Raw genomic sequence first — 23,171 nt, 5'->3', positions numbered from 1 at the left:
CCACAATCGGTACTCAGTAAGTGCCAAGCCTAACCTCGGTCGAGTAGTGATGAGGTCAGGTCAAGGCCCTACTGGTAAGTATATAATAAAATAATATAGAGTGTAATACTGCAATAAAATAAAGGCTGAAATTTAACAACAATGAAATCATAGAAGGTAACAGCTTAGTACACAGAAACACAACTGGGGATCTCCCGAGATACCGTCCCGTAGTCCCAAATGTAAATGTGCATGGGAATCTCCCGAGATACCGTCCCGTAGTCCCAAACGTAAATATGCAGGGGGATCTCCCGGAATACCGTTCTGTAGTCCCAAAATAAATGTGCATGAGGATCTCCCGGAATACCGTTCCGTAGTCCCAAAATAAATGTGCAGGGGGATCTCCCGGAATACCGTTCCGTAGTCCCAAAATAAATATACAGGGGGATCTCCCGGAATGTCCCAAAATAAATGTACAGGGGGATCTCCCGGAATACCGTTCCGTAGTCCCAAAGTAAATATGCAAGACAGAGGGGATCTCCCGGAATACTATTCCGTAATCCCAAAGTAATTATGCAGTACAGGGGGATCTCCTGAAATACCGTTCCGTAGTCCCAAAGTAAATATGCAGCGCGAATGGTAGAAATACAACTACATCACGAAATTCTTACAATTTAGACTAAGTACCAGTCAGGGAAGAAGTAGGAAATTCACTAAGCATGCTGCACATAATTCACATAAACAATTAAGACACGTAGACATGTTGTATTAGACTAAACATGGTAGCTACACATATTGGAATAACTCAATTAAGAATGAAAATAGATTAGTACTCATTAAAATGGTATAACTCAAAATAACAGGAAAACATGTTGTTGCTCGGTAAGAAAATCGGGTTTTACCACAACTAGCCCGTGTACGTACTCGCCACCTCACGTACACGGCGCTCACATATCACAATAATTTTAAATCTTAAGGGGATTTCCCCCACACAAAGTTAGGCAAGCCACTTACCTCGAGTCAAACTCAATTAATCGGTCACAATGCCTTTCCCACGAATATACGGCTCTAAATGGCCCAAATCTAGCCAAAAGAAATTACGTATCATAAATACAACAATAATAGACTGATCTAATTAACAAAATCAACATTTAACGAAAATTCCGAAATTTAACTCAAAAATTGCCCGTGGGGCCCACTTCTCGAAATCGGGTAAAAGTCATAAAATACGAAAGCTCATTCACTCACGAGTCTAACCATATCAAATTTGCTAAAAGCTAACACCAAAATCTCGGTCAAAACTCCAAAATTTGGCCTAAGAACTTTTCTCAATTTTTCACCCCAAATCCGTTTTTAAACGATGAATTCAAACATATATTAGTGAAATATAACCATAAGGGAGTTAAGAATCATTACCCAAAAACTTTCTCCGAAAGTCTCTCCAAATTCCGCCTTCTACCGAGCTCTCAATCAAATTTGTGAAGTGAACTTCAAACCCTCGAATCTGCCCCTTTTCTGCCCAGTTATTCCGCATCTACGGACCTTGGGTCGCACCTGCTTCGCAGGTACGGAAACGACTTAAGAGGGTTGGGTCCGCTTCTGCGGAAAAAGGGCCGCACCTGCGAGTGCGCGCCTGCGGACTATTGTCCGCTTCTGCGATCTCCTCCGCGCCTGCAGGTCCTTTAATGCATCTACGGGCATCGCATATGCGACATTTCCCTTCGCACCTACGACCCCTGACCACACTTCCCAAATCCGCTTCTGCGCTTGCCTCTCCGCACGTGCGATCACGCACCTGCGGCCTCTCCACCGCAGGTGCGAAAATGACAGAAGCCTGAAGACTTCAGCAGCAACACACATCCAACTTTTGATCCGTTAAGCACTCGAAACTCACCTGAGGCCCCAGGGACCTCAACCAAACCTACCAATCAATCCTATGATACCATACGAACTTATTCGAGCTCTTAAATCACATCAAACAACGCTAAAATCACGAATCACCCTCCGATTCAAACTTAAAGAACTTGAAACTTCAAAATTCTACAACCGATGCCGAAACCTATCAAATCACGTGCGATTGACCTCAAATTGTGCGCACAAGTCCTAATCAACATTACGGACCTACTCCAACTTCCAGAATCGGAAAATGACCCCGATATCAAAAATTCCACTACCAGCCCAAAACTCCAAAAATTCGACTTTAGCCATTTCAAGCCTAAATGAGCTACGGACCTCCAAAACACAATCTGAACACGCCCCTAAACCAAAAATCACCTAACGGAGCTAATGGAACCGACGGAATTTCATTTCGGAGTTGTCTTCACACAATTCTGACTACGGTCCAAATCCTAAGGCTTAAGCTCTCATTTAGGGACTAAGTGTCCCAAAACACTTCGAAACTCAAAACCAATCATCCCTGCAAGTCACAATAGCAGAAATAAATATAGGGAAAGCAGTTAATAGGGGTTCGGGGCTCTATCTCTCAAAATGACTGGTCGGGTCGTTACATTCTCCTCCTCTTAAAATAATCGTTCGTCCTCGAACGAGCATATAGACATACCTGAAGTGGTGAAAAGATGAGGATAACGGTTGTTCATATCCTGCTCGGTCTCCCAAGTCGCCTCCTCGACCGGCTGTCCCCTCCAATGAACCTTCACGGAAGCAATATTCTTTGATCCTAGCTTTCTGACCTGCCTGTCTAAAATAGCCACGAGCTCCTCAACATAGGATATATGCTTGTCCAATTGACCTGAGCTGAAATCCAACACATGGGACGGATCGCCGTGATACTTTCGGAGCATAGAAACATGGAATCCCGGATGAACTCCTGCTAGACTGGGAGGCAAGGCAAGCTCATAAGCAACCTCCCCAACTCGATGCAACACCTCAAATGGACCAATGAACCTTGGGCTCAGCTTGCCCTTCTTTCCAAACCTCATAACGCCCTTCATAGGCAAAACCCGGAGCAAGATTCGCTCTCCAACCATGAATGCCACATCGCGAACCTTCCGGTCCGCATAACTCTTCTGTCTGGACTGGGCTGTGCGAAGTCTATCTTGAATCACCTTCACTTTTTCCAAGGCATCCTGAACCAAGTCCATACCCAATAATCTGGCCTCACCAGGTTCGAACCAACCCACTGGGGACCGACACTGCCTATCGTACAGAGCCTCATACGGTGCCATCTGAATGCTGGACTGATAACTATTATTGTAAGCAAACTCAACAAGTGGCAAGATCTGGTCCCAAACACCCCCCAAAATCTATCACACACGTACGGAGCATATCCTCTAATATCTGAATAGTGCGCTCGGACTGCCCATCCATCTGAGGGTGAAATGTTGTGCTCAACTCAACCCTAGTACCCAACTCATGTTGTACAACTCTCCAGAACCGTGATGTAAACTGCGTACCCCGGTCAGAGATAATAGATACAGGTATGCCATGAAGCCTGACGATCTCACGGATGTAGATTCGAGCTAGCTGCTCGGAAGAATAGGTAGTCATCACATGAATGAAATGAGCCGACTTGGTCAACCTATCCACAATCACCCAAACTGCATCAAACCTCCGCTGGGTCCGTGGAAGTCCAACAACGAAATCCATAGTGATCCGCTCCCATTTCCACTCTGGAATCTCAAACTTCTGAAGCAATCCACCTGGTCATTGATGCTCATATTTTACCTGCTGGCAATTCAGACATCGAGCCGCATACTCTACTATGTTCTTCTTCATTATCCTCCACCAGTAATGTTGTTTCAAGTCCTGATACATCTTTGCGACACCCGGATGAATAGAGTACCGCAAACTATGAGCCTCCTAGAAACTCAACTCACGCAAACCATCCACATTGGGCACACATAGCATGCCATGCATCCTCAATGCACCATCATCTCCAATAGTGACCTCCTTAGCATCACCGTGCTGGACCGTGTCCTTAAGGACAAGCAGATGGAGGTCATCATACTGTCGCTCCCTGATACGATCATAAAGAGAAGACCGAGAGACCACACAAGCCAATACTCGATTCGGCTCAGAAATATCCAATCTCACAAACTGGCTGGCTAAGGCCTGAACATCCAACGCCAATAGCCACTCTCCTGCTGGTAGATATGCTAAACTCCCCAAACTCTCTGCCCGGCGACTCAAAGCATCGGCCACCATATTGGCCTTCTTAGGGTGGTACAAAATAGTGATATCATAATCCTTAAGTAGCTCCAACCACCTCCGCTGACGTAAGTTAAGATCTTTCTGCTTAAACAGATGCTGCAAACTCCGATGATCGATGTAAATCTCACAAGGAACACCGTACAAATAATGCCGCCATATCTTCAAGGCATGAACAATAGCTGCTAACTCAAGGTCGTGGACAGGATAGTTCTTTTCGTGCACCTTCAGCTGTCTAGATGCGTAGGAAATCACCCTACCGTCCTGCATCAACATCGTGCCGAGACCAATCCGTGATACATCACAATATACAGTATAAGAGCCTGAACCTGTAGGTAATACCAATACTGGGGCTGTAGTCAAAGTTGTCTTGAGCTTCTGAAAGCTCTCCTCACATTCCTCTGCCCACCTGAACGGAGCACCCTTCTGGGTCAGCCTGGTCATAGGTGCTGCAATAGATGAGAATCCCTCTACAAAGCGACGGTAATACCTCGCCAAACCAAGAAAACTCCGGATCTCTATAGCTGAGGACGGTCTGGGCCAACTCTGCACTGCTTCAATCTTCTTTAGATCCACCTGGATCCCCTCACTCGATACTATATGACCCAAGAATACCATTCAGTCTAGCCAAAACTCACACTTTAAAAATTTTGGATATAACTTCTTTTCTCTCAAGGTCTGAAGTGCAGTCCTCAGGTGCTGCTCATGATCCTCCCGACTCTGGGAGTATACTAGAATGTCATCAATAAACACAATGACAAATGAGTCAAGATAGGGCCGGAACACATTGTACATCAAGTGCATAAAAGTTGTTGGGGCATTGGTCAGCCCAAAAGACATCACAAGAAACTCATAGTGACCATATCTGGTCCTGAAAGAAGTCTTTGGGATATCTAACTCCCGAATCTTCAACTGATGATAACCTGAACATAAGTCAATCTTGGAAAATACCCTGGCACCCTGTAACTGATCAAATAAGTCATCAATACGAGGCAATGGATACCTCTTCTTCACTGTGACTTTGTTCAGCCGGCGGTAATCAATACACATACGCATAGAACCATCATTCTTCTTTACAAATAAGACAGGAGCACCCCAAGGTGACACACTAGGCCGAATGAAGCCTTTATCAAGCAATTCTTGTAACTGCTCTTTCAACTCCTTCAATTCAGGAGGAACCATATGATATGGAGTAATAGAGATGGGCTTAGTGCCCGACAACAAATCAATGCCAAAATCAATATCTCTGTCGGGCGGCATGCTCAGAAGATCTGCTGGAAACATATCTGGAAAGTCCCTCACTACTGGAACTGACTCAACTGTAGGGGTATCAATACTGACATCTCTCACATAAGCTAGATACGCGTCACACCCCTTCTAAACCATTCGTTAAGCTTTAAGAAAAGAAATAACTCTGCTTGGAGTATACTCTAAGGTACCTCTCCACTCTAATCGCGGTAAACCTGGCATAGCCAGCATCACGATTTTAGCATGACAATCAAGAATAGCATAATTGGGCGACAACCAGTCCATGCCCAAAATAATATCAATGTCTACCATGATGAGCAATAGTAAATCGGCTCTGGTCTCAAAACCACTAAGAGCAATCAAACATGACCGATACACACGGTCCACAACAAGAGAATCTCCCATAGGAGTAGATACATAAATAGGGGAACTCAAAGAATCCCGAGATACTCCCAAATACGGAGCAAAATAAGAGGACACATAAGAATATGTAGAGCCTGGGTCAAATAATACCGACGCGTCTCTATGACAGACCAGAACAATACCTGTAATGAAAGAATCAGAAGCAACTGCCTCTGTACGAGCAGGAAGTGCATAATATCTGGCCTGGCCTCCCCTTCTAGGGCGACCTCTACCTCCCCGTCCTCCACCTTGAGCTGGTTGAGCAGGTGGGGTGGCAGCTGGTGCTATAATCATATCCTGAGGACCCCGTGGAGCACGCTGTGGCTGAAAAGTCTGTGGAGGTGCACCCCTCCTAATCCTGGGGCAATCCCTCACCATGTGGCGAGTGTCTCCACACTCAAAACAAGCTCTGGGAGGGCGTGGCTACTGTTACTGGCTCGGGCCAGGTCTGCTGGACTGGCCGCTAGGAACACCCCATGTAGGAGGCACACTAGATACTGGCGGTGCATAATAAGGCTCTTGGGGTCTAGAAGGAGCAGGAACACCGCTGGAGGCTGGAAGAGCTGAATGAACGGGGCGGCTCACATAACCCCTACCATGGCGAGCTGCTGGGGCACGAGCTCCAGAATAATAACCAGCCTCTCGAGACCTCTTGGCCTCCCTCTCCTCTCTATCCCGGGAAAACATGCCCTCGAATCTCCTAGCAATACCCACAGCCTACTGATAAGAAAATATCCATCTCCAATTCCCTGGCACATACTACTCCGGATGCTAGGATGGAGACCCTCAATAAACCGTCGAACCCTCTCTCGAACTGTGGCAACTAAGGCCGGTACATGTCGGGCCAAATCACTGAAGCGAACTACATACTCTGACACAGTCATAGCACCCTAGCGCAGCTGCTCAAACTCTGCGCGCCATGAGTCCCTGAGGCTCTGAGGGACATACTCTCTCAAAAACATGTCCGAGAACTAAGTCCATGTAAGTGAAGCTGCCTCAACCGGACTACTCAACTCATAAGTACGCCACTACTGATTGGCTACTCCTCTAAGTTGGAATATGGTAAAAGAAACCCCGCTCGTCTCCGCCATGCCCATAGTACGGAGAATACGATGACACTCCTCCAAAAAACCCTGAGCATCATCTGTAGCCAATCCGCTGAAAGTAGGTGGGTGGTACTTCTTGTACCTCTCAAGTCTGAGCTGCTCCGCCTCAAAAGTTGATGCCCTAACCTCGGGCTGAGCTGGAGCTACTAGCTGCATTAGTACAATCTCTGGAACCTGGTCGACCTGAACTCGCTGCTCTGGAGTACCGGCGACGGGAGTCTGTGCTCCTCCCCTGGCCTGAGATGTGGCAAGAGCAAGTGGAATCAATCCAGCATGAGCTAAGGTGCTGAACATGCTCAGAAACTGGGCTAGAGTCTCCTGGAGAGTTGGTGCAGCAACAGGTATCTCAGGTGTCTGCCCTCCAGCTTGAGCTACTGGGGCTCCTCTGTAGCAACTCGTGCGGGTGCTCTGGCTGCACTATGTGGACGTCCTCGTCCTATACCCCGGTCCCGGCCTCTCGCGGCTCTAGCAGGGGGCGCGGGTGCATGTTCATCATATCAGCTTGTACGTGTCCTCACCATCTATGAAAGAATAGAATACAGAAATTTAGAATCTCTGAAGTCAACAATTTTCGCACGACAAGGAATCAAAGTAGTGAAATTTTCCTAACAATTCCATAGCCTCCCGAAGATAAGTACAGACGTCTCCGTACGGATCCGCGAGACTCTAATAAATCGGTTTGTGACTCACGACACCTATGAATCTAGAGCTCTGATACCAACTTGTCACGATCCAATTTCCCTTCCGTGTGACGTCGTGACGACACCTAGTCTCTACAACTAGGTAAGCCTAACATTTTGCGGAATAATAAAATAAAAATATAAATTTAACCAACTATTCAAAAATACACAACAAATCTCAAAATCTGGAACATTGTGAATCGCAAACTACAGAAGGAAAATTTAGTGTCTCTATACATCAGAGTCTAACAAGGAAAAATACAGAAGATAATGGGCATGAGAAAGAGTAGAAGGGGACTCTGAGGTCTGCAGACGCGGCAGATATACCTTGAAGTCTCCAAAGTTGTCCCGACTCACTGACAGTGCGGCTGATAAGGTACACCTCGATCTGCACACAAAAAACATGTGCAGAGAGTAGCCTGAGTACACCATAATCGGTACTCAGTAAGTGCCAAGCCTAACCTCGGTCGAGTAGTGACGAGGTCAGGTCAAGGCCCTACTGGTAAGTATATAATAAAATAATATAGAGTGTAATACTGCAATAAAATAAAGACTGAAATTTAATAACAATGAAATCATAGAAGGCAACAGCTTAGTACACAAAAACACAACAGGGGATCTCCCGAGATACCGTCCCGTAGTCCCAAACGTAAATGTGCAGGGGGATCTCCCGAGATACCGTCCCGTAGTCCCAAACGTAAATGTGCAGGGGGATCTCCCGAAATACCGTTCCGTAGTCCCAAAATAAATATGCATGGGGATCTCCCGGAATACCATTCCGTAGTCCCAAAATAAATGTGCAGGGGGATCTCCCGGAATACTGTTCCGTAGTCCCAAAATAAATGTGCAGGGGGATCTTCCGGAATACCGTTCCGTAGTCCCAAAATAAATGTGCAGGGGGGATCTCCCGAAAAACTGTTCCGTAGTCCCAAAGTAATTATGCAGTACAGGGGGATCTCCAGGAATACCGTTCCGTAGTCCCAAAGTAATTATGCAGTACAGGGGGATCTCCCGGAATACCGCTCTGTAGTCCCAAAGTAAATATGCAACGCGAATGGTAGAAATACAACTACATCACGAAATTCTTACAATTTAGACTAAGTACCAGTCAGGGAAGAAGCAGGAAATTCACTAAGCATGCTGCACATAATTCACATAAACAATTAAGACACGTAGACATGTTGTATTAGACTAAACATGGTAGCTACACATATTGGAATAACTCAATTAAGAATGAAAATAGATTAGTACTCATTAAAATGGTATAACTCAAAATAACAGAAAAACATGTTGCTGCTCGGTAAGAAAATCGGGTTTTACCACAACTAGCCCGTGTACGTACTCGTCAACTCATGTACACGGCGCTCACATATCACAATAATTCCAAATCTTAAGGGGATTTCCCCCACACAACGTTAGGCAAGCCACTTACCTCGAGTCAAGCTCAATTAATCGGTCACAATGCCTTTCCCACGAATATCCGCCTCTGAATGGCCCAAATCTAGCCAAAAGAAATTACGTATCATAAATACAACAATAATAGACTCATCTAATTAACGAAATCAACATTTAATGAAAATTCTGAAATTTAACTCAAAAATCGCATGTGGGCCCCATTTCTCGGAATCGGGTAAAAGTCATAAAATATGAAAGCTCATTCACTCACGAGTCTAACTATATCAAATTTACTAAAATTTGACACCAAAATCTCGATCAAAACACCAAAATTTGGCCTAAGAACTATTCTCAATTTTTTACCCCAAATCCGAATTTAAACGATGAATTCAAGCATAGATTAGTGGAATATAACCATAAGGGAGTTAAGAATTATTACCCAAAAACTTCCTCCGAAAATCTCTCCAAATTCTGCCTTCTACCGAGCTCTCAATCAAATTTGTGAAGTGAACTTCAAACCCTCGAATCTGCCCCTTTTCTTCCCAGTTATTACGCATCTGCGGACCTTGGGTCGCACCTGCAACGCCGCACCTGCGAAATTTCCTTCGCAGGTGCGGAAACGACTTAAGAGGGCTGGGTCCGTTTCTGCGGAAAAAGGGTCGCACCTGTGAGTGCGCGCCTGCGGACTATTGTCCGCTTCTGCGATCTCCTCCGCGCCTGTGGGTCCTTTAACGCATCTGCGGGCATCGCAGATGCGGCATTTCCCTTCGCACCTGCGACCCCTGACCACACATCCCAAATCCGCTTCTGTGCTTGCCTCTCCGCACGTGCGATCATGCACCTGCGACCTCTCCACCACAGGTGCGAAAATGACAGAAGCCTGAAGACTTCAGCAGCAACACACATCTAACTTTTGATCCGTTAAGCACTCGAAACTCACCTGAGGCCCCAGGGACCTCAACCAAACCTACCAATCAATCCTATAACACCATACGAACTTAGTTGAGCTCTCAAATCACATCAAACAACGCTAAAATCACGAATCACCCTCCGATTCAAACTTAAAGAACTTGAAACTTCAAAATTCTACAACTCATGCCGAAACCTATCAAATCACGTCCGATTGACCTCGAATTTTGCGCACAAGTCATAATCAACATTACGGACCATAATCAAAACGACCCCGATATCAAAAATTTCACTACCGGTCCAAAACTCCAAAAATTCGACTTTCGTCATTTCAAGCCTAAATGAGTTACGGACCTCCAAAACACAATCCGGACACGTCCCTAAACCCAAAATCACCTAACGGAGCTAACAGAACCGACGAAATTCCATTCCGGAGTTATCTTCACACAGTTCCGGCTATGGTCCAAATCATAAGGCTTAAGCTCTCATTTAGGGACTAAGTGTCCCAAAACACTCCGAAACTCAAAACCAATCATCTCGGCAAGTCACAATAGCAGAAATAGATATGGGGAAAGCAGTTAATAGGGGTTCGGGGCTCTAACTCTCAAAACGACCGGCCGGGTCGTTACAAATTCATGTCTTGTTAGTCTAGTCAAATTTGATTTATAGTATTATAAATAGGGATGCTACTACATATTTTCTATTATGGAGAGATAATTATGATGTAGAGATTCAAGAGTTTATGAGTTGTGAAAATGTCTCCTACCACGTTCTCTCCCTAGTTTAATAAATTTCTTCTATACAGTCTTTGTTGAATTTTTTGCTTGTGCCTAAATTCTTTTTCGGGTTATTTCAATCCCTCATATTTAGAAGCAAAAAAAAAAAATAGAAGAAGAAGAAGAAGAACAGAGAGACCCACAATGCTTAAGCCCTCAAGAATTTAACTGCCCGTTCCCTCCCAAAAACAAAGAAATAAAGCAGAACTTGTAAGTGTGAAAATGTAAAACATATGCTAAAATTATTTATTTGTATACTGAAGTATTACAAGATAAAACTTTAACTACAAATAAGCACAACATACTCTAAATTATTAAAAACAACACAAATAAAAAGATAATTAACACCACCAATGTATAAATCTAGTTCTTAGGAACCCAAACAATGTGATCCTCAGGAAGGAAATGGCAAACCGAAACAAATCCAGGTGTAACCTTAAGAAGTTTAAAAGCCAAATGTTTTGGGTTCCAAGCTGAAATATTCTTATGGCAAACAACTACTGCTTTAGCCTTTGTTCCATCAGCACTAACCAAAGAAACCATATATGACTCTATTGTTTCTGTTTTATGACAGTAGAAAACTGCATATTCATAATTCTGCTAGTAGCAAACTACAGCATCAGATTTCCCATTTTTCATTTTCTTGGCTCCTAGAATTGTGTATTTCTGCATTTGTGTTTCCTTCTCTGTCTCTGTTGACACTGGTTGCACTTTGTTTCCTAACTTTGATGTGCTGAAATCAACGATGGATTCTAATTAAGTAGCACAGTACTTCTCTTCTCCTTTAATACCTGCCGTTCGAAAATATAATGTATAAAAAGTAAGAAAGAGATTTTGTCCTTATAAGTATTGGCTTAGCCATTTTCAAAAGGAGGGACAAATTTATAGAATTGAACGATGGAGCTATTCAAAGCAGTCCATTTTAATAATTTGTAAATAGAGTTCTTCGTTTAAATATACAACTTAAATTTACATTTTATATCTAAATTCAAGTTTTAAATAAACCTGAAAATATCAAGCACTACTAGAAATAAAGACGTTTCCCACGGAAGAATCGGTAGGAAACCCGTGTGAAATTTCATATTCCCATGGGAGACGCTCAGTGGGAATATGGCTAGTGAGAAAATAGTTTCCCATGATATTCGTGGGTAATTCCCAGGGAGTTTCCCATTGAGGGTTTTACGAGAACTTGGTGGGGTCACATAGTGTATTTTCCCACAAACGTCGTGGGAAAAGTAAAATAATATATTAATTTAATTTTCTTAAGTTTCTCACTGAATCAGTGGGATATATTATAAATAATTTAGATATTTTTTTATTTTACACATGAAAGCAGTGGAAAATATTCGTAACCTGGAAATAAACATATGAACATTCCCACAAATATCAATGGGAAATATTAAAATTCTAGAAAAAATATGCATAAAATTCCCATAGAGTCGGTGAGAAATCTGGAAAATATTTTTGCATGACCTAATTTATTTTTAGAACTACACCTACCAAACAAAAAGTACAACCAACAATACAAGACTAAATACAATTAAACATTCAAATACCAAATTCAACATGCAATCCAATTCATATACAACACCTAATTCAATCTATTTCATAAACAATATCCAATTAAACAGAAAGTAGAACAAAAACTCAAAAAAACCTACATTCAATATTCAACATTAAGGTACCATCCAAGACAAACTAATAAAATAAACTAGTCCTTAGTTATCATCAGATGCTGGAGAACGAGGCACAGGAAAGGCACAAGAAATGCACCAGATGCTAAGAGAGAGTTTATCTGAGACTTGAGACTTTTAACATCATTAGTGACAAGTATTCCATAGTTATCATCAATCGACTGATTTTGAATGAACTCCTCCAAGCTTCGTTTGAAAGTAACCTGTCAAAAAAATACAATTATTATAAAAGTAAACTTAATAAAATAAAAAAAAAACTATGCAAGTATCCTTATTTCTCAAACTTTAAAGTGAAACACACGGAAAGATAAAAAGCTTAACATTCTGGAAAAAATTAAAAGTACAAAAACAACAACAATAACAACCCAATAGAATCCCACTAGTGGGGTCTGGGGAGGGTAGAGTGTACGCAAACCTTACCCCTATCCCGAAGGGATAGAGAGGCTATTTCCGGGAGACCCTCGGCTCAGAGGCTCAAGCAAGAAAAAGAAGTGGTGCCTTCAGCATATATATACTGCAGTAACTACAAACAACCCATTTGAGGACATCTTATCTGTGAAACCAAATTCTTTATAGCAAGTGTAAAAATTGTTCTCTGGAACCACACAAGATCTACAACTAGAAATAGTCTATCTATTACTATATTGGAAAGAGAATAACCATGATGCATTGACAGAATCAGTATTCTCCAACCAAAATAAACCTTTCCACCAAATTTCCAAGGACAATTAACAGAGCTTCGTTGCACAAATTGCACAAATTTTCTCAATTACAAACTTCGTTTCTGGCGAAGAAACCGCCATAATTTGCACTGAGTATCCCCATTATATCTGGCTACTATAACTACCGTAATGTTAATTTTTTGTTTTCTTTACAATTTTCTTGTTCCACTACTACATACTGGTCATTTACTCCTTATACCACTCCTTCATTTTCTTTTATTTTCTTCCTTAATGATTAATGAAACAAAGATTTCTAAAACTTAGCAGATCAATCATTTAGCAAAATTAAGTTACTGATTCATGTGTATCACACTGCTAGCTTTCATTACATGCCTGGACCTTACAGACAAAGGACAGTGTGAAAGAACTAATGAAGGATGGAGAACAACCTTTGAAACACTTCATTCAACATTTAAACCACAAAGATATCATTACGTAATGTAAAAGCAAATATACATAAATTTGCAACAGAGGTTATAGTTTGATTATTGGACTTGCACTTACCATTAATCTAAGAAATAGGTAAAAGTTGTGCAATCATTTTACTGGATCATGTATTTGAAAACTGATGCACCAGTAGAATGCTTTTACATTTACTTTATACACTCACATCTAGAGGAACCATTACTATGAACAGAGGTTGAGTTTCTAATAGCCAATACTTTAACTCTTACTAATTGAGAAGGCTACTGGAAGCAACAGATACGAGATACAAAATTAGGCTATCCAAGCTGGATGAAATAATGTTGTTATCCTTGAACACGACCACATGAATGAACGGGGAGAGTAAGTCAAATGAAAAATAGCACCTCTAGCAAGTGTTTCCTGGCAATGAGCAACTAGAGAAAAGGAAAATATCTCGCCTTCAACATACATTCAAACACCTTCAACATACAGTCAAGCTACTTTTTATAACGCTGGAGAAGTAAAAGGCCAACGTACACTGTTAAATTCAACCTTTCTCAAAGTGAACAAATAATTAGATTATACCTATTTTCAGATTCAAACAGTAACATCAAAAATAAAAATCTCATTTCCAGAAAAATAAAATGACAAAAGAATTTTTCAAAAGAAAATAAGACACATACCTTGAAGAATCTCAAAAATTCGAAAATGAAAGCTGTCTGAAAGAAGTAAAAAAATTAGATGAGCCTGGGTATTCTCAATCCAAAATAATAAATAAAAAATTATAATGAACAATTCCAGATTACAGAGATAGATACCTCCGATTGTCTAGTTGTACTCTCAAATCTGTTAAATGCCACAAAATCTGGCCGGAAAAATACAGATCAGAAGAATAGAAAAAGGGATTGCACTATCAGATGACTAGATTTTCTGGTAAAATTAAGACATACAGTTAGGGTTTGAAGCTCCGGAAAAATCTGGTCCAGAAGACGTTTTTGCCTAATCTCTTCGCTGCTCTGTTTTGAAGAATTTACTCCAATTGAAAACAAACACAATGTCATTACACATATTTTATTGAGAAAGAAAAAAACAAAATCGTTCGTCGACCTAGGAGAAATCAAATCTCACCCTAGTTACCTCCGCCGCTTTGCATTCCAAGGAGCTATCAGTTGGTCGGCGCGCGATATTTCCGGTATATCCCGCCGTTAAGGCATTGAAGGCGTGGAGAGGAGTCCCAAGTAGCTGGGTTAAGGTGTATTAGGAGAGAGAGACAACTGTAGCAAACTAGGGTATTTAAAAATACGTAATCCCTGATCTCAAAAGTCAGCGTAGGAGCCATAAAGTGAGAAGAATAATAATACTTAAACGTAATTAAACTAGATCAAAATTAAAGTAGACGAAGAAAGAACGCAACTCAAGCAATTGAAGCGAAAGGAATTTAAAGGGAAGAAGGCAGTTCAGCCGAATTGTTGAAAAGATAAAACCTTGAGGCATAGTAAAATTAAAAAAGGGAAAGATTTGGGAAAATTTTGAAACATGTGGGAGAAATTACCGCATCTGCTTTTGGAGCCAAAAAGAATGAAATTTTAGGCAACAAAACCAAACAAGTTAGTTGAGAAAATTAATTTTTTTTTAATAACAAAACTATTTTTCGCATCAATAAAATTGCTAAAATCTCTATATTAGATAAGTGCAACAATACTTTAATTGGTATGATGAAAATAACGAAAATCCAAGTGCTTAGTTTTGTTAGTATTATTTACATCCTTTCAAAATTTAAATTATCTCAAATAAAATGACAAAACATAAATTATGTGTACATAATTATAAAACTTAAATATCTTTCGGGTAAATATCGCGCACCTGACGTATGATCGTTACCTCACATAAGGTGTTGTTTACGGTCAAGCTAAAGCGTACTATTTTACAACAATTATTTATTGTCACGACCTAAAATTTTCCACCGACGGGATCGTGATGGCGCCTAACATTTCACTTGCTAGGCAAGCCAACGTTAGAGAATCATTAAACCAATTCCTTATTCACATTGAGTAATTAACAATAATTAACTAAGATAAAATATAATAAGTGCGGAATATCATAAAACTGTATTAATTACTACCACCCGCATCTGGAGTCACAATTCACGAGCATTCTAGAATCTATTACAAGTAATAGTCTGAAAGAAATACAACTATCTGAATGAAAGAAAATAGTAGGACATAAAAGATAGACAGGGACTTCAAGGTCTGTGAACGCCGACAGATCAACCTTGAGTCTCCGGACAGCGGACCAATAGCAAAATCTCGATCAACCTGAGCCGGTACCAAAATCTGCACAGAAAGTGCAGAGTGCAGCATCAATACAACCGACCCCATGTACTAGTAAGTGTTGAGCCTAACCTCGGCGAAGTAATAATGAGGCTAGGACAAGACACCCACATATAACCTGAACAATATAATCATGCTAGTGGCAACAACAGTAAATAAAGAAATAACGCAGAAATAATGGGAAGGAGACATACAGTAGGGGATACAATATAAAGAGTGAGAATAATGAAAATACAGAATTAAACCGAAAATCCTTAAACGAATTGAGCAAATAAAACAGCAAGGGAAAACTGCATGGCATCACCCTTCGTGATTTTACTCTCAACCTCACCAAATAAATAAATAGAACGGCACGACATCACCCTTCGTGCTTTTACTCTCAACCTCACCAAATAAATAAATAGAACGGCACAGCATCACCCTTCGTGCTTTTACTCTTATAATATACACGGCATCACCAAGATTTTGTTGAAAATTAAACCAAGATTAATTAGTATTTCTAAGTTGTCTAGGATTTGGTATTTATTAGTTTACTTAATTTATGTCTAGTTAGGTTTTATTTACCAAATTCATATTAATTCATGTCTTGTTAGTTTAGTCAAATTTGATTTGTAGTATTATAAATAGGGATGCTACTATATATTTTCTATTATGGAGAGATAATTATGATGTAGAGATTCAAGAGTTTATGAGTTGTGAAAAAGTATTCTACCATGTTCTCTCCCTAGTTTAATAAATTTCTTCTATACAGTCTTTGTTGAATTTTTTGCTTATGCCTAAAATTTCTTTTGGGGTTATTTCAATCCCTCATATTTAGAAGCAAAAAAAGAAGAAGAAGAAGAAGAAGAAGAGAGAGACCCACAATGCTTAAGCCCTCAAGAATTCAACTGCCCGTTCCCTCCCAAAAACAAAGAAATAAAGCAAAACTTGTAAGTGTGGAAATGTAAAACATATGCTGAAATTATTTATTTGTATACTGAAGTATTACAAGATAAAACTTTAACTACAAATAAGAACAACATACTCTAAATTATTAAAAATAACACAAATAAAAAGATAATTAACACCACCAATGTATAAATCTAGTTCTTAGGAACCCAAACAATGTGATCCTCAGGAAGGAAATGGCTAACCGGAACAGATCCAGGTGTAACCTTAAGAAGTTTAAAAGCCAAATGTTTTGGGTTCCAAGCTGAAGTATTCTTATGCAAAACAGCTACTGCTTTAGCCTTTATTCCATCAGCACCAACCAAAGAAACCATATATGACTCTGCTGTTTCTATTTTATGACAGTAGAAAACTGCATATGCATAATTCTGCTAGTAGCAAACTACAGCATCAAATTTCCCATTTTCCATTTTCTTGGCTCCTAGAATTGTGTATTTCTGCATTTGTGTTTCCTTCTCTGTCTCTGTTGACACTGGTTGCACTTTGTTTCCTATCCTTGATGTGCTGAAATCAACCATGGATTCTAATGAAGTAGCACAGTACTTCTCTTCTCCTTTAATACCTGTCGTTCGAAAATATAATGTATAAAAAGTAATAAAGAGATTTTGTCCTTATAAGTATTGGCTTAGCCATTTTCAAAAGAAGGGACAAATTTATAGAATTGAACGATGGAGCTATTCAAAGTAGTCCATTTTAATAATTTATAAATAGAGTTCTTCGTTTAAATATACAACTTAAATTTACATTTTATATTTAAATTCAAGTTTTAAATAAACCTAAAAATATCAAGTACTACTAGAAATACAGACATTTCCCACGGAAGAATCGGTGGGAAATCCGTGTGAAATTTCAATATTCCCACGGTATTCCCCTGGGAGGCGGTCAGTGGAAATATTGCTGGTGGAAAAATAGTTTCCCATAATATTCGTGGGTAATTCCCAGGGAGTTTTCCATTGAGGGTTTCACGAGAATATCAAGTGTTTAGTAGTAGTATTAGTATTAGTATATATCAACTCATTTTCGTCTTCTGACGTGGGACAATTTTCACTTCAAACATATATATTACTACAAACTAGGAGTTTAAGTACACCATCATGGAAGTTGATGACAGTAAAAGGTAACGATTTTCATATCAAACCTGATATAATAATCAGAAAAAATAGAGTAGTTATATAATCAATTGAATTGCACTGATAAAGTGTAATTTTATTTTTTAGCTTTTGGTTCCGAAGGATATATAAAAGCTTTTTACACACTCAATATATATACATAAATCCATCTAATTAACAATACCTAGCTCCTCACATTCTTGGACAGTATGTTTGTTTGACGAAAAGGGAATAGAGTCGGGTTTAACTAAAAACTGGTTAAGAATTTCTGGCATCTTGTTTGACGAAAAGGGAATAGAATTTGCGACTTGGCGAAGCAAGAAAGTAGCTGAATTATTTGTAGTTTTCACAAATTGGAGTTCATGTTACTCCCTTGATGCAAGTCTTTCTCAAGGAAAAAAATAGCTACGTTTGGGTTATCGTGAAGTTGATCATCTTTGGCGACGTAATTGTAAACAAACGGTGATGGTCCGGGTCGTACACCGACGTAGATCGGCAGCCTTCCGTGGTGGACGGGGGTGGTCACGCCCACTCCTCCTTTGTCGACGCCGACTGATATGATCTGATGATTAGTTGAGTTGTACACAGCTGCATAAAGTAGTAACTTATGCTTTAGTAGTAGTAAGGAATAAGTGGTTAATCTAGTTATATAGTTTTGGAATATTGACAGTTTGATCCCTTACTTAGTTACACTTAAGTCTATTAGTTATATTACTTTACACTTCAGTCCATCTTCCTAATTAAGGGTATATGTAACAGAAGAATGTTCATTGAGAGATATGAAAGAATGATTTCTGCTTTTTTCCTTCTCTTAGTAATTCTCTTAACTTTTCTCTTTACTTTTATCGAGTTACATCACCGACGTGGGTTGTGCCCCCGGTGCTTACGCAGACGCCTTTGTGGCCGACGTTGATGTTGGTGCCCCCCTGCCGGAGGGACCCTTGCTGGTGCTTACGCCGATGCCTTTGTGGCCAACGTTGACGTTATTGCCGCACCCGGAGTGCCCTTTGCCGGTGTTGACGTTTACTCCGCCTTTGCCTACTACCACTGAAGTGGTTTTGTCCTCTGTCAATCCTGCAAAATAATTTTGGTCTTTTGGTGATTAATACATTTAGAGTTTATTATTACTCATTTTCTAATAAGCAAAGTATAACTTGGTAATTAATTGGTTACTAACTATTTGTTGTTTACCCTAAAAATGGATAGCAATGAAATTTATTTGTGATTTTAAGGATACGTGGATTAATTCGATACAAACGATAAATTGCGTAAGATTAAACGGACAAATGAGGTAATAAATTATCAAACCACTTGAGGAGGGTGATTCCACACTAAACAGCAGCCTTAATAAAATATCCGCTCTCGGTCCCGGACTCACAATGACCAAGCATTGATGAACAAGAACTAGTACTTTGAATAATATAGAGAAGTAATAGTATATTGCCTTGATATGCGTATTACAATGTCCCCAATAAATAATCAGACCCCTATTTATATAGTAGGAGAGTTTTACCCTAAGTACAATTCTATGAAAGGTAAAAAAATCTTCTGTTTAACCAACCACTAGTTCTCTAGTAATACGTGCCGAGATCTACACCGTGATATCCGGCTGGTCACGGATATCACGGCCTTTTGTTGGTCATGCTCGGTTACCTGGTAGTGTTCTCCGAGGCCTTTAGGATTCGAACTGAACTCGGGGTCATGGCTTTGATACTCTCGAGGCTGGGCGCTTTTCCCGGACCCGGCTCGAGGAGCTCCTGGTCTCGAATTTGGTTCCCTGTCGTTGCGTCTCTTGCTCTGTTTGCTTCATCGAAAGACAAGGCATCTCATGGGCTCAGTTTTACCCATATACAGATAGTCCCCTCATTTCTCGGAGAGCAAGTTTACAAAAACGATGAGAAACAACATGAGCACCTCGATTCCTTCCCTAACATGCCGTAGCAGAAACGACAAAAGACTCGAAACGTCTCGTCAGATGTGTCATAGTGACTTCAAACACGTGTCAGCCATCGGCAGGTCATCCTTGGATATGAAACGACGTGAAACCTTTTTAAATACTCCCCTCTTTCGTTCATTTTTTACTTTTTGGACAAGCTTCTACCCTCGTACCTTGAGGATATCACTGCCTTTTTTCCTACCCTGACATTTTTACCTCCGTTCTTCAAGAGTTTTCATCAAATTGCAAGTTTTCGTTTATCTTTTATCCAAACCAGCACGTTTGATTTTCTCAGCAAGCTTTTATCCTTCATCTACTAATCTTCCTTTTCACTTATTCTAACAATCGCGAAGAATTGTAAGATTGTTCCCCAAAAAGTTGTTACTTCTTCTTCAAGGCCGACCGCGGAAGCCGAGGAGAGTGCTCACGATGTGGTTGACCTTGAAAGGGTTCGCTTCAGGCGTGGCTACTGATGAACCGGCAGCCGAACCTCCCTTGAAAATGTTCGTCCCCGGGGGGTGTTCGGTCGCTGATAACTTTAAGATCCAAAAACTTTTATCGGTGCAAGGCCGATGCGAGGCGATATCCCGGTACATTTGCTCCATCACCGAGGCCGCCCTTCCTACGGTTCGCAAGGAGTGTGCCTAGGTGAATAAGGACATAGTAATCTATGGGCCCAATGATGACATTACTACCCATGTGGAGGAGTATCTTAGTGTTTACACTTATCCCTTCATACAGAGCCCGGTGACCCGGTTGTTCTGGATTTCTGTATGAGGAATGAAGTGTGCCTTGGTCAGATCCACCACCGCTGTGGAGGATTGTAATCCTCTTCTGATTTTTCATAAATAAAATTGATTCCTGCTTGTTTACCATCGATCATCTACTCCGCCTGTACAGTCCCCGAATCTTCTGGGGGGACTGATAAAGCTCGTATGACGGGCCAACAAAGCCCTATTTTCAAGAATCAACAAGGATCGGGATCGGGGTTGGCAAGGGCGCTTTGTCCGGGTGAGGATTGCCGACCTGATACCTGCCGAATTTAGGCCATTCCCCGAGAAGTGGAATATAGCACGTAAATGCCCTTTTCTTTTAGATATTGATTTTATGTTTTACCTCCCTTTTCCTCATCGGTATTTGCTGTGGTGCAGCCCTTGTTTTACCGGCTCTCGAGTTCCTGACTCAGACTCGCTTTACCGGCTTAGGGACGAGCCCAAGGAGGATAATCTTTTTGTGGCCGGTGAGTCATCCGTCCCCGTGGAGCTGATGGCAACCAAGGGGAAATAATGGAGGCTAATCCCCCTCAGGTTCACGAGGGTGGTGCAGAAGTGAGGGTCGAGACCTCTCGAGATGTCAGCTCTGCCCCGCCCGGTATTATAGAAATTGCAGGGTCACCTTCGTTTACAGAGTCCGTGTTCGATGAAGCCTAAGCAACAAAGGAGCGATCCAACGAAGGGGCTCATGGTGCAGACGATCCCCTCCATTGCTCTTTTGATGGTGTGGACTCAACCGCTCTAGAAGACTTCTCCGGGTTGGGTGATTTAGAGGTGCAGAGGAAAAGGTCATCCTTAGAGGTAAGTAGGCCGAACTCGAGCCCAAAGTTGATCAACTAGTTCCCCGCTTCGAGCATGGATCTCGGCCGGAAGCGGTCAGTTATCATCACTTCCCGGAGGATGCACGGGTTCTTTCCGCCCCTGTCAAAGTATCTAACTACCTCTGGTGCCTGGTAACCGAAGAAGATCATGTGAAAATGAACGAGGTGGAGGCGTTGTGTTTGTTCAACGAAGCACATCAGACGCTGAACTGGGTAAGGCGTCATTACACTCTTTTGTCTTTGAATTTAATTTTATAGCTCTCATGACTTCTCCTTTTCATATCTTTGCAGGCCTCGGTACTTCATCATGAAGCCTTTCTTCGGTACCAGGCTGAGGTTAACCATCTCGAGGCTGAGGACAAGGAACTTATTGAGAAGAGGGACATGTATAAGCTTCTCAACGAGCAACGCAAAGAAGAATTCAAGAATCTCCGGGCTGAGTTGGACGCAGCTCAGAAGGAACATGCCGACCTGGTGGAACAGGTAAAGATCTTTGAAGTTAGGGGGAGTTATACATTGTGACTAATGCTCCAAATGTGTAGGTTCAGTATAAGGTTGAAACGATCGACCAACTTCGAGCCGAGATGGACGAGGTCAAGGCCATGTCCGAAGAGTGGAAGGGAAAATGGACCATTTGGCTCCGGAGAAAGAGACCGCCCGGGATAAGCTGGCCTTGGTGGAGTTCCAACTTCGAGTGGCGAGGGAAAACCCGAGGCCTGGGCCCAAAAGGTCATAGAGCTTCAGTCTCAACTAGGCTCGACCATCGCTGAACGGGATGCCCTTACCAAGGAAGTGAAAATAGCCAAGTCAGTGACGGAAACAACCAGGGCCGATGTTGAAGAGATGGTGGCTCAGTACAGAGCTAATGCTGAGGCACCCCAGGACCGCCTGAAAGCCACTATTGAATATGTGAAGTGGCAGTCCCGAAGAGAGGTTCTCGAGGAGGTCCATGCTCGGGGTTTCGACCTGTCGGTCGAGATCAAAGATGCTAAAAGGCTAGAGGTCGAGGCCAAGAAGCTGGATGACCTGGAGGACGATGAAGGCTTTGAGGACTCCAGCAAACCCGAGGGCGGAGAAGACCTCGATGGCCCAGGTTGCAAGGTTGGCTTCGGTGGAGATCAGGCTTAGGTGCCTTAGAGATTTTTCTTTTGTTTTTGTATTTTTGTTCACTTTGTTGAGGCCATTTGGACTTTGTAAAGATCTTTACTAGAATATATATATATAGAAGGCTGTCCTCTGGCAATTTTTGAGTTAGTTTCTTTGGTTTTTTCTTTATGATTGCAAAGATTTTAAATTCCTTAGCACGAAATAAAATGTAATAATAGGGTCTTGTTTGGACGTTCGAACAAGGCTCGTTCTCGATGTAATTATGTTTGAAACTCGTGGGGGCTTGGTATGACTGGAAGCTTTCCCCAAAGTACGTATTTAATGTTTTTAGATTATAGTTTTGTCATAGGTAGCCTTTGAACCGGTTTGGAATTTTTGAAGGCCTTATGTTTTGATTACGGGCCACCGATGTCTCCGAGCCATTTCTAGGATGGCCGTAGCCTTTTAAGTTTGGGTATTTCCTAATAGGCTTTGTACCCCCCGGGCTTCGATACCTGATCCATCCGGGCTTGCCTAGGACGACAGCCCCCGAGTTGGGGTGATTTCTTGGATCCGCATAGAGATGGCCCTTGGGCTCAATGTCTATCCTTAACAAAATGTAATAGTCTTAAGGGACAAAATATATATCTGCAAGGTAGAAACTTTCTTTTATTTCTATGCGCAA

General features: G+C 41.5%; 1 long non-coding RNA gene and 1 pseudogene across 2 annotated transcripts; both read right to left on the bottom strand.

Annotated features, from left to right (window-relative positions):
- Positions 1 to 12,185: 12,185 nt before the first annotated feature.
- Positions 12,186 to 14,963, bottom strand: LOC104118659 (uncharacterized). 2 transcript variants are annotated; one of them, XR_011410434.1, is made up of 5 exons: positions 14,612 to 14,963; positions 14,434 to 14,499; positions 14,302 to 14,348; positions 14,167 to 14,202; positions 12,186 to 12,559 (listed from the first exon to the last, which is right to left on the bottom strand). It is a non-coding gene; the product is annotated as an uncharacterized lncRNA (long non-coding RNA). The 2 variants fall into 2 exon arrangements; XR_011410433.1 differs by having other exon boundaries at positions 14,434 to 14,516; positions 14,612 to 14,958.
- Positions 14,964 to 16,729: 1,766 nt separating this feature from the next.
- LOC104118660 (BURP domain protein RD22-like) lies at positions 16,730 to 20,682 on the bottom strand (annotated as a pseudogene).
- Between the last annotated feature and the right edge of the window lie 2,489 nt (positions 20,683 to 23,171).

This window comes from Nicotiana tomentosiformis, chromosome 8 (genome assembly GCF_000390325.3).
Source record: "Nicotiana tomentosiformis chromosome 8, ASM39032v3, whole genome shotgun sequence".
In the NCBI taxonomy this organism is placed as follows: domain Eukaryota; kingdom Viridiplantae; phylum Streptophyta; class Magnoliopsida; order Solanales; family Solanaceae; genus Nicotiana; species Nicotiana tomentosiformis.
Note: the sequence above shows the minus strand (reverse complement) of the source record. Positions and strands in the feature narration are given on the sequence as shown.